We start from the raw sequence: 17,634 nt of genomic DNA on the forward strand, positions 1-17,634 counted from the left end.
TGCTGGTGCTTTGATTTTACTTTTTAAAAACAAAATCTCTGCTGTATTTTTATTGGGCTTGTGGGAGAGGGCACTGTCTCACCTGCAGGTTTCAGCTCCAGGCATGTTCATTCTGGATTTAGTGAGACCAAATAACAGCAGTGGAAAGTTTTGGGGTAAAAGGTCTTAGACCAAGCTTTATTCTCATGATGGCAGGTTGACTGCTAGAATCATATCTGCCTCCAGGGCAGTCTGCATGTAACAAGTCTGTCTGCCTCTGGGCCTCTCCACTGCTGCAGCTCCAGAGCACTGACTGGAGCTCTTTATACAGAGTCAGTGATAGCTCATTGCCAACACGTGTGCAAGCCTGCACCTGTGAGCATTGCACCTGCACAGTGGGCAAGCAGACTAGGGTCAGGTGAGGATCCTGGCCATGGCAACTTCCATTTTTACCTACTTGGCCAGTGTAGGCATCTGTGCCATGCCACTCCATGGCTTTTGGGTCTAGTCTCATACCCACACCATGATGAGATATGTGGTTATTACCTTTATCAGGGCTGTTCTGTTGATGGGCTCTGTAGCCAGCAAGGTGTGCTACATGGCAGCTAATTGTTTCTCTATTAAGGTGTACCATACCTCTGTTCCTTTCCAGAGTTGCAACCAGAATCCAATAGGTTGGTGAGTTCATTCAAGCCACTGCCAGAGACTCCAGCCATAACTGTCTTTGGTCACATGAACCTCCAGCTTATAGGGCCTTGATGGGTCAATCACACTCAAGGCCTGCAGGGCCTTGACTGCCTATCTTGCAGCAGTAAAAGCAGATGCACATGTCTCATCCCAGTCCCACCTGACACCCTTTCATACCCAATGGTATAAGGCCTTCAGAATTTGTGTCCTGTGCAGGATAAACTCTCCAGTAGCCTGAAAGACCCCAAACAATCTTGTAATACTGCCAAAATTGTAGGGGTAGGGAAGGCCTGAACTTTGTCTATGACTGCTTCTTGGATAACTTTAGTCTTTCCCAACCAGAAAACTCCCAGGAATTTGAATGACAAACAAGGTCCCTGAACCTTGGTGCTGTTCACAGTGTATCCTATCTCCTGTAGATATTGCAGCAGTCTAGATATTGCTACACCATCTAGATCTGAAATAGAATCAGACATGAGAATGATATCATCAGTATAATGGTACAGCCACATTGTTGGCAGTTTCTCCCATGCTGCTAAGTCCTGGGCTACAAGTCCATGACAGATGGTGGGGCTGTGAAGGGATCCCTGTGGAAGGATGGTGAAAGTCCATTGCCATCCTTCCCATGTGAAGAAAAAGTTTTCCTGACTTCCCTATGCTTTATTTATGGAAAAGAAGGCATTAGCAAGATCCACAAAATAATGACATATCCCTAGTTCATGACTGAGGGTGTCCATAAGGCCTGCAATATAGTAAATGGCAGCATGCAGAGACATACGGCTTTATTCAACTCTGTAGTCCATGGTCATACACCAGGAGCCATCCGGCTTTTTTACTGGTCACTCTGGGGAATTTAAAGGGCTATGGGTGGGCTTTATAATACCCACCTTCTCCAGTTCCTGGAGGGTTTCTCCAATTTCTTTATCCCCTCCAGGTAATTTGTATTGCTTGGTATTAGTCACCGGCTGAGGTACAGGCAAAGCTACAGGCAGATGCTTAGCATGTGCCCTTAGAACTGCCTTCACCACAGGTACCCTCAGTCTGAACTCACCTGCAGTGGTCTGTAATATAGGCCCTGCAGGATGTCTACCCTCAAAATATATTCAGGGATGGGGGAGATATACACAGTATATTCCTATGGGGGTAGATGCCCTATTCCCAGTGGGATTTGTGCTTGTATCACTCTGATAGCTTTACCTCCATATCCATCTATAACAGCGGAGGTCCTGGGAAACCCCTTGGGGTTGCCATAAATCAGTGAGTATTCAGCTCTTGTGCTTGCCAAAGCCAGGGCATGTTGTATATTCACTGGTGACCAATGAATTAACATTTCAACACATGGCCTCCAGTCCCCACCTGGTTGCTCAAGATGGGTGCCTTGACCTTCTGCTCAAACTGTATCCCCCAATTGTCTTCCTCTGAGGGCCCAGGCAGGGTTGGCTCACTCTCCACCAGAAAGTCCTGCAGGCACATGGTCCAGACTTGTGGCTTTGTCTCTGGCTTCCATTTCTTTGTCTTCAGTGGCTGAAACAGCTGTTCTGGCTTCAATTGTTGCAATAGCTCCAGTAAGATTTATTTGGCTTCCCATCCAGTTTCTCCTTGTGTGCTCCTGTCTCTATCAAATCAGCCCGTATCTTGGTCCTCATGACCTTCCCCAGGCCCTTTAAACTTTTCCTCTGAGTAGTGGACTCTACTCCCTTCTGTGTTTACATTGCTTCAGCCTCTCCCAAATCTGCCACAGTATGGGTAAACTGCTCTATATGAGGGGTAAGAATGGCCACTAGGGGCCCAAAGAGGGACAGGGGAGCATCTTTGAAGTACCATACCCTTCATCCTCATGGTAAATGGCTCCCTGTCTGGACCATGATTTCTTGGGTTATAAATGGCATTTTTCATGCCCAACTCCTGTAACACCTATTAGAACTCAGCATACGTCTGCCATCTAGCTGGGAAAGATAATAAATCACCCTGATTGGGCCATACAGTATGAAGTGCAGCCACCAACCAATGGAGGAGAAAGTGGTTCCCTGGGGTCTGGTATGCATTTTGTAATAGCTGCCACAGGGCAGGAAGAGTTGTCAGGGAAGCCAGTTTTTCCATTTCTAATCCAGAAAGAATAATCCCACTGATTCCTACATCCCAAAGACACAGGAGCCAGTATGACATGTGTCTGACATGTCTGAAACCAGGAGCCCAAATCCACCAGCTCTGCCTGTATAGGGGTGGAATGTGGGGTGCTCCATGACCTGGGGAGGGGGCTGCACTTCTCCCAGAGGAACCCACCATTGCTGCATCTCTGTTTTTTTTTTACTACAACTGGGTGTGCTTTCAACAGAGGAGGGGCTGGTGCCTCCAGCACCCCACTCACCCCCTCGTCCCTCTCTGATGTATCCTCTACCACTTCCAGAGCTGACGGCAGCTCCCTTGCCGCTCCCCTGAGGGCCTCCTCTGTTGCATCCTCTACCTTCTCCACAGGGCCCTGCAGCCACACTGTTTCAGTCTTCAACAGCCCTCTTTCCTCCTCCTCAGTACCTCATGGCTGGCGTTCTCTTGCTGCCGCTGCTTTTGCTTCTCACAGGGGCATCTCCTCATCCTGCATGGCCTTTACTTTTTCCTCAGCACTTTGCTGCAACACCTTCTCATTCTCCAACAAACATTTTCCTCCTCCACAGCACCTCGCAGCTTGCATTCTTGCGCTGCTTCTTCTCACACTTCTTGTAGGAGTCCATCCTTCTCCTTTATGGTCTTTTTTAATACTGCAAGGAATAGCTAACCCACAGTTCCCACCACCTCATGGGCACTCTGTTTCTCTAAGGATCTCCCAGTCTCATGGAGGGCTCCTTTTACTGCCTCAGGTGTCACCTCCACCTTCCCCCGGGTCCAGGGAAGGGGCTCACTCCTTTAGGAAGAAAGCCACCTCGGTCCACATGCCCACAGGGGACACCTAGATTCTGCCTCATCCATAAGGGGTTTCTGCAGCATTTCCCCAGCCATAGGGCAGCCCATTGAAGCACCCCTCTCATGGGGCAGCTCGTTGCATTTTTCAGTCTGCAGCAAATCCTGCTGACTATGCCAAATACCTTGCTTGAGGATTTCAGCTCCAGGCAAGTTCACTTTGGATTTAGTGAGACTGAATAACACCAACAGAACATTTGGGGGTAAAAAGTTTCAGACCAAGCTTTATTCTCATGATGGTGGGTCAAGCACTGGAATCACATCTGCCTCCAGGGCATGTCTGCATGCAGCAAGTCTGTCTCTGCCTCCGGGCCTCTCCACTGCCACAGCCCAAAAGCACTGGGCAGAGCTCTTGATATAGAGTCAGTAATAGCTCATTGGCTACACATGTGCCAGCGTGCACCTGTGAGCACTGCACATGAACAGTAGGCAAGTAGAACAAGGGTCAGGTGAGGGTCCTGGACACGGTGACTTCCATTTTCCCTACAAGCACTTCAGACAATTATGTTCAATCTGCCTATTATATGTAGACCTCTGGAGATGGAAGTGGCTACCACACTGGTGGCACACAGACTTAATTGGACTTACTGGTCATAGAAAAATAAGTGTTTTTTGTAGCCCTGAATTTCTGAATAGAACTTATCCCGTATTTATGTGTTTTGATGTATACATGTTCTCATGCCTTTGGGGAATTCACATGTGTAGCTCTGTGATGTTTTGGGGGCATTTTGGAGATGTTTCTTAAGCAAAAAGTGGCCTTACCCAGCCATGCCTCCCCTGGGCCACCTGGTCACATGGGGGGTGTTAAACTCTATAGTTTCAGCTTCCACGCTGGCAAAATCCTCTTTGCCTTTAGGAAGGAGTTGGTTCAGAAAGCTCACCCTTCTGCCACTGGCATGCTTGATTTTATGAGTCTGTGAGGTTAGTTGGGTTATAGTTTCCCCCTTAAAAAAAGTTTCCCCTATTGTAGAACTTTCCCATATATATCCCTTTGGATTTTTTTTGTTCACAATCACAAGTTCTTGACAGTTCCCAGCAGCTTTTCTCCCCCTGGTCCAAATAGCTAGAGCCTTGGTAGGTTTGTGGGTGATTTAACCTCAGTAACAGCCACTCCTGACCCCCTACTCTGTGATGGGGAGTCTGTTGTGTATGGGGCTGCAGAGAAGAACTACTCAGGTCCCTGCTATCCCAGAGCTAGTGATCCAGCAGGGAAGACATGGAGCTCACTATCATACTGAGAAGTGGATGCTTTGATAGCAGTAAAAACAAAATATGCTGGGAGGAAACACAGGGAAGGAGAGATGAATCTTGCCTGGAGGAATAAGGGAAAGCTTCATATACACTGTGACACATGCATTAGTTCTCCAGAGAAAGCTGCTATAAGCTGTGGAAATAGTGTTGGTAAAATAGGCAGTGATGGAGAGTAGGCAGCAACACAGTATAATCATGTGGGGCTATTTTCCTCATGTCAGGAGCGTAAATGGGATGAGTGGGCATGGGGTTATCCAGGTAGATGAGGGAAGGTTGGCTGAGCAAAGTCCAGTGACCTGATTGAGACCATGCTCTAGCATTTGATTGCCTGGTTTCTAAACCATGTTTTATCACTTACTGGCTTTGATCCCAGGCAAGTTGCTTAACCTTTCCCCAATTCCATTATCTGTAAAATGGGAGTAATTACACAAATGTAACAAGTTTATCCAGTGTGGATAAAGTGAAGGTTCCAGGATTCTCACCTGGCCCTGGTTGGCTAGCTCACTATACATGTGGGCAATGTGTTGTTATTGACTCTATATAAAGAGCTCCACCCAGTACTCTGGGAGACTCAGTGGCATGGATGCAAGGCTGCAGGAGAGCAGAGATGAGACTGGAGTGGTAGCAGCACCAAGGACAGAGACTGAGAGGGCTGTGGGGGTAGAAAGGCCCAGAAGGAGAGACAGGCTTACTGCATGCAGACTCGCTTTGAGAAGACAGGATTCTAGTGATTGACCTGCCACTGTGGGAATAAAGTTGGGTCTAACCCTTTCACCCTGAGAATGTTCTACTATCATTTCTTTGGTCACATTGAATCCATAGCGAACTTGCCTGGGGTTGAAACCCATTGGCAAGACATCCATGTAAATAATTTTGCATAGTATATAGTACATAGGGTAAGTGCTTAAATGTTAGCTCTAATTTTATCTGCCTGTTTATCTTTCCATCCTCTCCTACAACCATCCACTTTTCTTTATGTCTTCTCTTGTTCTACAAATGATTCAGCAGAAAGAAAAATACATTGAAGAGCTCTCAGGGAGAGTATGATGAGTTCTATTTTATACCGGATTTGCTATGCCAGTGGGACACCCGAGTGGAGATGTCAAACAGAGATTTCAAAATTTGGTTCTAAATGCTCAGAGAAGTCAGAATTGGAAATACAGGTTTGTGAAATTGGAAATACAGGTCACTTGACAGGTGAAGTCAAGGGAGGGACTAAGGTTAGAACTGGAGGAGAGGGGTGGGAACAAGAGGGCTAAGGCATTACTACCTTGAACAACTCCTCCATTTCAAAGCAGGAAGAGGAAGCAGGGAGGTGTATGTGTGTGCTCGGGTTGCCATGACAAAGTGGTAGATATTGGTGGCTTGAACAACAGAAATTTATTTTATCACAATTCTGGAGGCTGGAAGTCCAAGACCAGTATCTGGCAGGGGTGGATCCTTACACGAACCCTCTTCCTGGTTTATAGAGGGCCACCTTCTTGCTGTGTCACACAGCTGTTCCTCAGCGAGAGGGTTGAGAGCTCTGGGGTTTCTTCTTCTAAGAACATTAATCCCATTGGGTTAGCGTCCCTCCTTTACGAACTCATCTAAGCCTCCGGACCTCCATAAAGGCCCTATCTTCATATAGTCACATGGGGATTTGAGCCTCAACATGTGAGTTTGAGGGAACTCAATTCAAGGTAACTTAGAAAGATGAAAAAAGTTGAGGGAGAACTGGGAGGCAACAGAGAAACAGGGAAGAGAGAAGTGAATGGGCATGCAAGGCTAAGAATGTCAAATTAATAAGGAATAGTAATAATAAAAAAAAGTTACAATGTATTGTGTTACTATTGTGGGTAGAGCTTTTTCTATGAGTTATTCCATAATTCCTCATGCCACCTGTGCTGTCAGCCCCATTCTAGGGTTCAGGAAACGAGGCTTGTAGGAGCTGAGTAACTCAGTTGAGCTCCCCCAGCTGGTGAGCACAGAACTGGTTTTCAAACTTGGGTGTCTGTGATCCCAAGGAATGTGTACACCCTTTCTGTGATGCTCGCCTGCCTGTCTAGGTGGGAGGTTGATGTTGAGAAGAGGTCACTGGCTCTGAAGTTTTGAAAGGGGTCAGTGGTGATACAGGGATGGGAAGGGAGACTTCAGGCTGCAGGTCGTACAGGGAGATGGGGCCATTCAGTGAGCTGATGTTGCCTGGCTTGTCTAAGACCATTGTGTGGAATGCTGCTCTGTGACTCATGGGTTGCTCATGACAAAGATGGCTCCATGGTCAGTTAGGTTTGGTAAACCCAGCATTCTGTGTTCCCTGGTGTCAGAACCCTGGTGTCGGAGACGCTTCAGCCCTCTCTGGCTCTAGCTGCATCTCTGGCCCACAGCTCTGCATGGACCCCAAGGTGCCTCAGCTTGAGCGTGCATGTAGGCCTTGCACTGGCAGCCGTCACCATGACTCCTTACTCTGCACCCTTACAAGTTGATTTTCCCCCTTTCTTGCTCACTGTTTGCAATCCTGATACACAGTGCACACAGGAGCCAGCTTGGAGCAGTGCAACCTCATTTTTCCTCTGCTTTCCCTGCTTTTCCTTCTTGTCCCTCTTTTGTGATCCTTCAGTTTGCACTTCCTAATAAAGTAGTAGCATGCAAGGCTTCTGCCTGAGGCTCATTTTCTTTTCAAAATGAGGCTAAAACTCCCATTCCTTTGGAGATTCATGGATATGTATAAGAATAATGAGAATTCTTCCAGAAACTTCTCTGCATAGCCCAGAGATCTCTAAACTCAGTAAATTTTGAGGATTTAAAAAATGTATACTAATTCACCTCCCAGGATTATAATGTTCCATACAACACAGGCTAGGTTTAGTCTATGTAGTCTATTCTGAAAGACAGGGTCAGCAAACATTTTCCTGTGAAGGTCCAGGCAGTAAATATTTTAGGCTTTGTAAACCATAAGGTCTCTGTTGAAATTACTCACCTCTGCCATTGTAGCACAAATGCTGGCATTGAGAATGCAGAAACAAATGGGAATGGCTGTGTTCCAATAAAACTTTATTTATAAAAAGGTGACAGACTGAATTTGGCTCATGGACCATGGTTTCCTGACCCCTGATAAGAGAACATAACAGTGACTAGAAAGAGGAAGGAGGTTGGTGGCTGGTCTAGAATAGACAGTAGAGCTGGAATGAGGGTGAAAAAAATACGAGGGAGTCAAAGATGTGCTCTCTTTGCTGAATATCTCTCATTTTTTTCTTCTTGTGATCCCTGAATTCCTCAATCTTGTCAATATAGCAAACATGGAACATGTCCTCTAACTCTGCCCATAATCTGTTTTGCGTGATCAACGTAGGGCCATGAAGAGGGTGTTGACAGTCAGCCCACGGCTCCCCTGCCCTTGATTGTGGTAGATGCACAACTTTCCAGGAGACTTTCTGCAGCCTGAAATAGCAGGGGTTAATGAAACCCTATTATTCTTGCCTATCACTGCCATTGATCTCATGGCTCTGCCACCTGAGCATGCTGTTTGTCATTGTAACGCATCTTGGGGAGATCTACAGTGCCAGGCCAGATGAGAAGGGCCTGAGCAGTTTTGCCCACCCCAAGCTGGAGCTGTGGATGCCTGTAAACAAAGTTATCTGGTCCAGAGCCTCCAGTGTGCCTAGCACATTCTGATTCTTAACAATTTTTCTTTCCATGGTCAAAATAACAGGAATACATCATTTGGCTGATTCCAACTCAGATATATGAGGACAGAGAAGAGGAGCAAATAAAGTAGGGGAGGAAAATTCATAGGTGGTTAGCATCTGCTGTTGTCAGGTCCCTTGGTAGGCACTTTACAGATGCTGTCACATGTAATTCTCAAAGATCTTGAATAGGTATCATTGTTTTTGTCCTTTCTTAGAACCAAAGAGGATGTGTATCTCATTCAAACTTCATCAGCTAGCACAAAGGACCACCAGAAATAAAATCCAGGCAGACGTAATTGAAGCCTGTGCAATTCTTGCTACACCATAGTGAGACATGCCTCCTACTTAGCAAGTCCACCCAAATGGAATCCCCAAGGCACAGTGGTCAGTCTTTTCCATGTGCAAAAGGACACAGGACACTGCCATCATGTATAGGCACTTTGAAACTTAAGCATGAAACCAGCTCTCCTTCCAGTTCTTACACTGGAACATGAGAGAAGCTATGTCTCCATCTACTGCCAGCATTAGGGGCTAAGATGCTCCTGTGCTCACATGTCCACTTGAAGAACTAAAGGTTTAGCACTATTCAGGGGCTCTTGGCCCAAGTAACTGGTAGGGAGTCCTGCCGATTACTTATCAACCTTGAACATCTTTTGGTGGCAGAAATAAAATAAGGTGTCTTAGTGCTAAGTTTGGGGTAAACTATGGGTCTATTCAGCTCCATGTTCCTCCCTTTCTGGGAGCAGAACCAACTTACCTGCACCTTGCAGCACACCTCAGAGCCTGGAACCAGTCATGACCTCAGGGAGGGATCTTTTGAGAGGCAGCAGGGGAGTATCCATAAAATCAGATGTCTCCCTGATCAGCACAGAGCCAACATTTATGGAAGTGTTCCCAACCAGTAATTTCCTCATATGCTCTATGGGAGCATTTACGTGATTTATTATTGAAATCAATTGTGTTATATTGGATCAGTTGGTTGAATCAGGGACTGACTGTACATAAAGTGGATATGTTATGGGTTAAGTTTATTCTTCTCAGTTCTTGTCCCTGCTGCAATAAAGAATTGACAAGGCAGAGACACAGTTGTGGAGCAAAAATGAAAGTTTTATTTCAATATACTCTGAGAGAGGAGCAGGCCAGAGTCAAAGTAGAAAAAGGCAGGCTGCTTACTGTGAGGCTTCTTATTATAGGGTTTGGGCAGGACAGAGAAGTCCTTGATTGACCATCTGTGGCCTTGGAGGCCTGTCTAATTGGTAAAAAGGAAGACATGGGCTGTTCTCTGATGGTTACTGTGCTTGTCTTCTGATATTTTCTTTATCTGAGGAGTGTTTGGACATTGCAAATAACTCCTAGTCCTTGAAACTTCCTAATTAGTTGTGTGTGTCTTTTCTGGCTCTCTGGTTTTATCTAGTTAACTCTTTGAGTCCCTTTTAATGGGCTCTACTGAATTTGTTTTCTCTCCACCCTGCTTATGTCTACTTTTCTGCCTAACAGATACAAAATAAACCATATATGGGACAGGCAGAAGGCAGGCCCACCATCTCTGACATGACAGCCAGACTGCCATCCTGATGCTTCTGGTGGAGTGGTAAGGACCAGATCTGATCAAATCCACTCTGTTGGGGAGGATAAATGTTAGGTGAACTATAAGAAGGAATTTTATTTGAGCATAGATGCTTATCTTTAAGAGTGTGAAAACTTTTTCTGACTTCTAAGAAAGCCAGTTTGACAGATTGCAGTGATGGGAGAACTTGGGGGTGGCAGTGGCTAGCAGGTGACTTCTCATGCCATTCACAGTAAACTTGTCATTGGAGATGACTGCAGTGTGTCTGCTCACCACATCCTGGGATACGTGATGGGATGGGGCAGACTCTGGGTGTACACTCAGTCCCTGATGAAAGCCTGCCGGTAACTTTGTCTTCTGTCCCTGAGAGTCCACTTACCCTGTCTGATAGCCTAGAGTGGACCCTGACCCTGATACCTACAGCCAGTTCTCCCCTGTTTTGACTGACATGTCACTTGGCTTTTGGCCCCTGATGCCTGACCCTGCCTACTTTACTGGCTGGATCTTGTACTCTGCTTTGACTTGGGAAGGTAGTCCTAGTGGGAGATGTCCATGTGAGTATCTGGAAGATGGTGGATAGGAAACTGTGACCTGTGGCTCTTGCACCCCCACGGGAGTCGGTGACTATCTTAACTAGTAAAGCCTTCACAATACCACATGTTGAGCACTCTGGTTGGAAGCCAATATGAGTTACTTGAATATAGTACAGTATAGGGCCTGGATAGGGCCCAAGTAAGTAACATTGGCCAGGCCTCCTTCTGACCAGTTTTTTTAGCAGAGAGAAGTCTGACAGGGTCACTAGCCTCAAACTTCATGGGTTCATCTCACTTTAGTGTATATAAACTTTATTTACTATAACCCCACTAGAAACAGCCGACATGTCCATCAGTATATGATTGTGTAAACAAACTGTGGTATACCAAAATAATGAAATACTACTTGGGAATAACAATGAGTAAACTACTGATCCATGCAATGACAGGGATAAATCTCAAATTATGCTGAGTGAAGGACGCCAGACCAAGAGGAGGGCATCCACACTGCAGTGCAAAGTCATCTACAGTGAAGCAGATGAGTGGTTGCCTGGGGATGGTGGGGGATAGGGAAGGGCTGGAGGAAGGAGTCATAAAGGGGCAGGAGGAAACTTGGGGGGATGTGAATGTGTTCATAATCTTGGTTGGTGTGGTATCTTTGTGGGAGTAGATATTTGTCAAAATGGATCAAATTGTACACTTTGAATATGTGCTGTCTATGGTATGTCAGTTATACCTGTTAATAAATGTTTTAAAAAATTGCAACAATTTCAGAGCAGACTTCCCTAATCTCCATCTGTCCCTGTATCTAATGCTGAGCTCTCCATTTCCCTATCTTCTCCAGTAGACTTCATGAAGTCAGTGCAGGCACTAGATTCAGCTGGTTTCCCACTGCATCCTAAGTGGTCCTTCGAAAGGGATAAATTAGTACTTGTTTGCTGATGATTGCAGAGGCATGGGCTTAGCGCTTTTGTTCCCCCCATACCTGAGATCAATACAGAGATAAATACTCCTAATTATATAGGTGCTATTTACTAACTAGGGGGAAATGTAAAAGAATTCTGAGACAACACAGTATTTCTGAGACCCAGGTAATTCCTGGGTCACTTTGTTTAATAGATGAGGAAAATCGTGGTGATGGAAAGTTATCACATGACTTAATTATGGACCAGTTCTGATTCTGGACACTTGTGGTTTAAACAGCAAGTCTTAAATAACCCATGAATTCCACTGTTAAATTGTTAAATAGAGGAACAGAAAGTTTCCTTGGGGGCTTTTTGAGAAAAGGCACAAAAAGTACCACAGAGAGCAGAGTTGTGAGTTGGATGAGAAATAGCAAGGAATGTGATAATATTTGAGAATATAGTATGGTTATTTTGTCATGTCATTGAAAGAAAAGGCATCCAACTATCCTGAGAAACTGGTGCAAACATACTCATCAGCAAAAGAGAGGCATTTTAAAACTGCATGGACGCAAGATGGGCCCAGCCTGATGAGGGCTGTCAGGCCCTCGCACTGAACCCTATAGTCACTGATGTTCCATCCTCCCTCTATTTGTTCATAGCAGCTCCATTTTCTTCGGGAGAACCATCATCATTCCTCCACCCGTGTTTGTGGGGTTTAAGTGAAACTGTCTGAAGCTGAAGCCTAGCCAGCTCAGGTATCCTTTTGTCAGGCTTGAGTGACTGGCTCTGGATGGGCAGGGATCCTAGTTGGTTCAAGGAGACTTGATCCCAGGAATCCTGTTTGTTCGAATGGCTGAGAAAGAGATATTTGGTTTCTACCGGGGTGGCTGATCTGGTACTCTGGAGCCATCCTGTCACCATCTAGTGGGGGCTGCTTGAGAGAGGGCCTCACACAGGACAGGATGAAGCTAAGAAAGATGGGACATAGGAAGAAGTGTTTCTGTGCATATGAGAGAGAGAGAAGAAGAGGGGAGGAAAGAGGAAGGAGGGCATGGGAGATGAGTGGAAAGGCAGGATAGGGAAGTGTGTTTTTCCTAATGCCATTGTTTAAATTTTTGTAATTAGCTGCCCTTGAAGTCAAAATATCCTTGGATATTTCAGTAAGGTTAGGCACCCCTCTCTTTGTGAAAATCATATTGAAATATAGCACACAGACAGAAAAATGCACTCAGAGTATAATTTGATGAATTTTCACAAACTCACATGTATGTTATCAGCACTGAGATAAAAGAAAAGCAGAAACTTACTACAAACCAAACAACCTGCTTGTACTGTTCCAGCCACTGCTTCAATATTCTAATGTATGACAGTATGCATTGTGTTGCTCACTATTGCACTGTATATAAATAGAAATACTCAATATGTGTGTCTGGCTTTTGTGGTTCAAGATTATATTTGTTACAGTCATGTGCATTCTTCCATGTAGTTGTAGATTTTTTCATTGCTGTATAGTATTCCATTTATACTGTTGCCTGCCATTTGAGTAGTTCTGCTATTAACACTCTAGTATACATCCTTTGGTGCATAACTATGGACTACAATGTTGATAGCAGTACCACATATACAGGTATGTCCCAACCCACACATGTACACATTTTACTGGACCTATGCCTAGAATTGGAGTAGCTATGCCATTGGTTATATCCATGTTCACTTTGATACTGTATTACTTTTTATTTTTTTAATTTTGGTATCATTAATCTACAATTACATGAAGAACATTATGTTTACCAGGCTCCCCCCTTCACCAAGTCTCCCCCACATACCCCTTCACAGTCACTGTCCATCAGTGTAGTAAGATGCTGTAAAATCACTACTTATCTTCTCTGTGTTGCACAGCCCTCCCAATGCTCCCCCCACACTATACATGCTAATCGTAATGCCCCCTTACTTTTTTTCCACCCTTGTCCCTCCCTTCCCACTCATCCTCCACAGTCCATTTTCCTTTGATAACTATTAGTCCATTCTTGAGTTCTGTGATTCTGCTGCTGTTTTGTTCCTTCAGTTTTCCTTTGTTTTTATACTCCACATATGAGTGAAATCATTTGGTACTTGTCTTTCTCTGCCTGGCTTATTTCACTGAGCATAATACCCTCTACCTCCATCCATGTTGTTGCAAATGGGAGGATCTGTTTTCTTCTTATGGCTGAATAATATTCCGTTGTGTATATGTACCACTTCTTCTTTATCCATTCATCTATTGATGGACACTTAGGTTGTTTCCATGTCTTAGCTATTGTAAATAGTGCTGTCATAAACATAGGGGTGCATATGTCTTTTAGAAACTGGGATGCTGCATTCTTAGGGTAAGTTCCTAGGAATGGAATTCCTGGGTCAAATGGTATTTCTATTTTGAGTTTTTTGAGGAACCTCCATATTGCTTTTCACAATGGTTGAACTAATTTACATTCCCACCAGCAGTGTAGGAGGGTTCCCCTTTCTCCACATCCTCGCCATCATTTGTTGTTGTTTGTCTTTTGGATGGTGGCCATTCTAACTGGTGTGAGGTGAAAATATCTCATTGTGGTTTTAATTTGCATTTCCCTGAAGATTAGAGATGTGGAGCATCTTTTCATGTGCATGTTGGCTATCTGAATTTCTTCTTTGGAGAAGTATCTGTTCAGATCCTCTGCCCATTTTTTAACTGGATTATTTGCTTTTTGTTTGTTGAGGTGGGTGAGCTCTTTATATATTTTGGATGTCAACCCTTTATCAGATATGTCATATATGAATATATTATCCCATACTGAAGGATTCCCATTTGTTCTATTGATGGTGTCCTTTGTTGTACAGTAGCCTTTTAGTTTGGTATAGTCCCACTTGTTCATTTTTGCTTTTGTTTCCCTTGCCCGGGGAGATATGTTCATGAAGAAGTTGCTCATGTTTATGTTGAAGAGATTTTTGCGTATGTTTTTTCTAAGAGTTTTATGCTTTCATGACTTACATTCAGGTATTTGATCCATTTCAAGTTTACTTTTGTATGTGGAGTTAGACAATAATCCAGTTTCATTCTCTTACATGTAGCTGTCAAGTTTTGCCAACACCAGCTGTTGAAGAGGCTGTCATTACGCCATTGTATATCCATGACTCCTTTTTCATATATTAATTGATCATATATGTTTGGGTTAATATCTGGACTCTCTATTCTGTTCCACTGGTCTATGGGTCTGTTCTTGTGCCAGTACCAAACTGTCTTGATTACTGTGGCTTTGTAGTAGAGCTTGAAGTTGGGGAGTGAGATCCCGCCCACTTCATTCTTCTTTCTCAGGATTACTTTGGCTATTCGGGGTTTTTGGTGTTCCCATATGAATTTTTGAACTATTTGTTCCAGTTTGTTGAAGAATGCTGTTGGTAATTTGATAGGGATTGCATCAAATCTGTATATTGCTTTGGGCAGGATGGCCATTTTGACGATATTAATTCTTCCTAGCCAAGAGCATGGGATGAGTTTCCATTTGTTAGTGTCGCCTTTAATTTCTCTTAAGAGTGTCTTGTAGTTTTCAGCATATAGGTCTTTCACTTCTTTGGTTAGGTTTATTCCTAGGTGTTTTATTCTTTTTGATGCAATTGTGAATGGAATTGTTTGCCTGATTTCTTTTTCTATTGGTTCATTGTTAGTGTGGAGGAAAGTCACAGATTTCTGTGTGTTAATTTTGTATCCTGCAACTTTGCTGTATTCCAGTATCAGTTCTAGTAGTTTTGGAGTGGAGTCTTTAGGGTTTTTTTATGTACAATATTATGTCATCTGCAAATAGTGACAGTTTAACAACTTCTTTACCAATCTGGATTCCTTGTATTTCTTTGTTTTGTCTAAATGCCATGGTTAGGACCTCCAGTACTATGTTAAATAACAGTGGGGAGAGTGTGCATCCCTGTCTTGTTCCCGATTTCAGAGGAAAAGCTTTCAGCTCCTCACTGTTCAGCATGATGTTGGCTGTGGGTTTATCATATATGGCCTTTATTATGTTGAGGTACTTGCCCTCTGTACCCCTTTTGCTGAGAGTTTTTATCATGAATGGATGTTGAATTTTGTCAAATGCTTTTTCAGCATCTATGTAGATGATCATGTGGTTTTTGTCTTTCTTTTTGTTTATGTGGTGGATGATGTTGATGGATTTTCAAATGTTGTACCATCCTTGCATCCCTGGGATGAATCCCACTTGGTCGTGGTGTATGATCCTTTTGATATATTTCTGAATTCTGTTTGCTAATATTTTATTGAGTATTTTTGCATCTACATTCATCAGGGATATTGGTCTGTAGTTTTCTTTTTTGGTGGGGTCTTTAACTGGTTTTGGTGTTAGGGTGATGTTGGCTTCATAGAATGAGTTTGAGAGTATTCCTTCCTCTTCTATTTTTTGGAAAACTTTAAAGAGAATGGGTATTGTATCTTCTCTGTATGTCTGATAAAATTCCGAGGTAAATCCATCTGGCCCGGTGGTTTTGTTCCTGGGTAGTTTTTTGATTACCGCTTCAATTTCTTTGCTGGTAATTGGTTTGTTTAGATTTTGTGTTTCCTCCTTGGTCAGTCTTGGAAGGTTGTATTTTTCTAGGAAGTTTTCCATTTCTTCTAGGTTTTTCAGCTTCTTAGCATATAGGTTTTCATAGTAGTCTCTAGTAAATCTTTGTATTTCTTTTGGGTCCATTGTGATGTTTCCTTTCTCGTTTCTGATTCTGTTGATTCTCCTTTTCTCTTAATAAGTCTGGCTAGAGGCTTATCTATTCTGTTTATTTTCTCATAGAACCATCTCTTGGTTTCATTGATTTTTTCTATTGTTTTATTCTTCTCAATGTGTTTATTTCTTCTCTTATCTTTATTATGTCCCTCCTTCTGCTGACTTTAGGCCTCATTTGTTCTTCTTTTTCCAATTTTGATAATTGTGACGTTAGACTATTCATTTGGGTTTGTTCTTCCTTCTTTAAATATGCCTGGATTGCTATATACTTTCCTCTTAAGACTGCTTTTGCTGCGTCCCACAGAAGTTGGGGCTTTGTGTTGTTGTTGTCATTTATTTCCATATATTGCTGGATCTCCACTTTAATTTGGTCGTTGATCCATTGACTACTCAGGAGCATGTTGTTAAGTCTCTATGTATTTGTGAGCCTTTTTGCTTTCTTTGTACAATTTATTTCCAGTTTTATACCTTTGTGGTCTGAAAAGTTGGTTGGTAGGATTTCAATCTTTTGGAATTTACTGAGGTTCTTTTTGTGGCCTAGTATGTGGTCTATTCTGGAGAATGTTCCATGTGCACTTGAGAAGAATGTATATCCTGTTGCTTTTGGATGTAGAGTTCTATAGATGTCTATTAGGTCCATCTGTTCTAGTGTGTTGTTCAGTGCCTCCGTGTCCTTACTTATTTTCTGTCCAGTGGATCTATCCTTTGGGGTGAGTGGCGTGTTGAAGTCTCCTAAAATGAATGCATTGCGTTCTATTTCCCCCTTTAGTTCTGTTATCATTTGTTTCGCATATGCTGGTGCTCCTGTGTTGGGTGCATATATATATTTAGAATGGTTATATCCTCTTGTTGGACTGAGCCCTTTATCATTATGTAATGTCCTTCTTTATCTCTTGTTACTTTCTTTGTTTTGAGGTCTATTTTGTCTGATACTAGTATTGCAACACCTGTTTTTTTCTCTCTGTTGTTTGCATGAAATATCTTTCTCCAACCCTTGACTTTTAATCTGTGCATGTCTTTGGGTTTGAGGTGAGTCTCTTGTAAGCAGCATATAGATGGGTCTTGCTTTTTTATTCATTCTATTACTTTGTGTCTTTTGATTGGTGCATTCAGTCCATTTACATTTAGGGTGGTTATTGAAAGATATGTACTTATTGCCATTGCAGGCTTTAGATTTCTGGTTACCAAAGATTCAAAGTTAGCTTGTTTACTACCTTACTGTCTTGACCTCACTCGCTTATTGAGCTGTTATAAACACAGTCTGATGATTATTTCTTTCCCTTCTTTTTCCTCCTCCTCCATTCTTCATATGTTGGGTATTTTGTTCTGTGCTTTTTTTAGGAGTGCTCCCAT

At 43.3% G+C, this 17,634-nt stretch overlaps 1 long non-coding RNA gene across 2 annotated transcripts in view; it reads left to right on the forward strand.

Annotated features, from left to right (window-relative positions):
- Window positions 1–17,634, forward strand: part of LOC140850584 (uncharacterized) — a 156,391-nt gene that overhangs the window by 81,483 nt on the left and 57,274 nt on the right. Inside the window, exons 3-4 of one of the 2 annotated variants that reach the window (XR_012133525.1) lie at window positions 5,878–6,035; window positions 10,038–10,131. This is a non-coding gene — a long non-coding RNA (uncharacterized lncRNA). The remainder of the gene's footprint in view (window positions 1–5,877; window positions 6,036–10,037; window positions 10,132–17,634) is intronic. The other variant, XR_012133526.1, reaches the window with a different exon arrangement.

Source organism: Manis javanica, chromosome 7 (genome assembly GCF_040802235.1).
Source record: "Manis javanica isolate MJ-LG chromosome 7, MJ_LKY, whole genome shotgun sequence".
In the NCBI taxonomy this organism is placed as follows: Eukaryota; Metazoa; Chordata; class Mammalia; order Pholidota; family Manidae; genus Manis; species Manis javanica.